Below are 1,304 nucleotides of genomic sequence, written 5' to 3' on the forward strand. Positions count from 1 at the left end.
CTGTGGATGGTTTGCGGTGATCCTAGGCGTTTGCTCACCCCCCAGTAAAGAGCAAAAAATTTGCTCCCCAAAACTCAATGTGGGGTGCAAGGAAGAGGAATGTGGGGGTTGGGTTGTGGGAATGTAAGGGAGACAGCGGGGGGGGGGTGTCGGGATGGATCCAATTTTATGGGATGTTTAAATCCCTGCCCCCCAAAGTATTGTTTTGTGTAAAGAAACAGGGCTGGTGGAGGGGAGCGGGGTCCAGTGGTTGGGGTGGGGGAGAGCTGGGAGCCAGGACTCCTGGGTTTTCTCCCCGGCTCTGGGAAGGGAGTGGGGGCTGGTGGGTTAGAGCAGGGGGGCTGGGAGCCAGGACTCCTGGGTTCTCTCCCTGGCTCCAGGAGGGGAGGGGTCTGGGAGCCAGCGTCCCATTCCACGTATCAGCCCCATCTCTGGCTCTCCCGGCTTCCCACGCCTCTGAACGATCAAAGGGGGCAGGAGCGGGGTTATCTGCCCCATCGGGTCAGGGCCCAGGGAGGAGCTAAGGGGAGAGAGCGGCCCCCAAGCGGAGGGCTGGCCAGGCGGGGAGCTGGGAACAGGATTTCAAGGACCTAGATGCAGAGGAGGGCAGGGCTGGGAACTGGAGATGGGGCCCGATCCTGGATGCTGCCCCAGGCAGAGCGCAGGGCTGGGGGCCTCCACCAGGGGCCGGCAGGACACACACCTGTCAGGGGTCTGGGCTATTTATCCCAGTCCCATTGCTGCCTCAGGGCGGCCCAGCGCCCCCTGCTGGTGCAAAGCCCTCGGCACTTCATCCCTGTGCGGCGTTATGTGCGGCTGTTCCCCACCCGCCCTGCCCCAGAGGTGGCTGCATCTCGGCATCGGGCAAGCGTCCCTGTGCAAGGCCCTGCGGGACCAGCTCCCGCAAGGGGACGAGGTCAAAGGAGAACCGAGGTCGGGGGTGAAAGGTCTCAGGAGCAAGATGGGGGGAGGGGTCAAGAGACTTAAAGGTCACAGGGTGAGAGAGGTCATGGGGGGATTCCCCCAAAGACCTGGCCAATAAAGATAGAGGGAATGGTCCCTGCCAGCTTCCCCCCCGCATGGTCAGTGCCAATGGTCTCTCCCAGCATCCCCTGACATTCAGTGTGAATGGTTTCTCCCAGGCCCCGCCATGTTCAGAGCGAATGGTCCCTCCCAGCCCCCCCCATGCTCAAGTGCCAATGGTCTCTCCCAGTAGGGCGGGCCGGGCTGGGTGACAGCATCAGGCAGCGCCTGGCTGGAAGAGACCATCTGACGGCGCTGGAGGGGGGAGGTGCCACAGGAGC

Source organism: Terrapene carolina, unplaced genomic scaffold (assembly GCF_002925995.2).
Source record: "Terrapene carolina triunguis isolate 2854851 unplaced genomic scaffold, T_m_triunguis-2.0 Scaffold11588, whole genome shotgun sequence".
NCBI lineage: Eukaryota > Metazoa > Chordata > Testudines > Emydidae > Terrapene > Terrapene triunguis.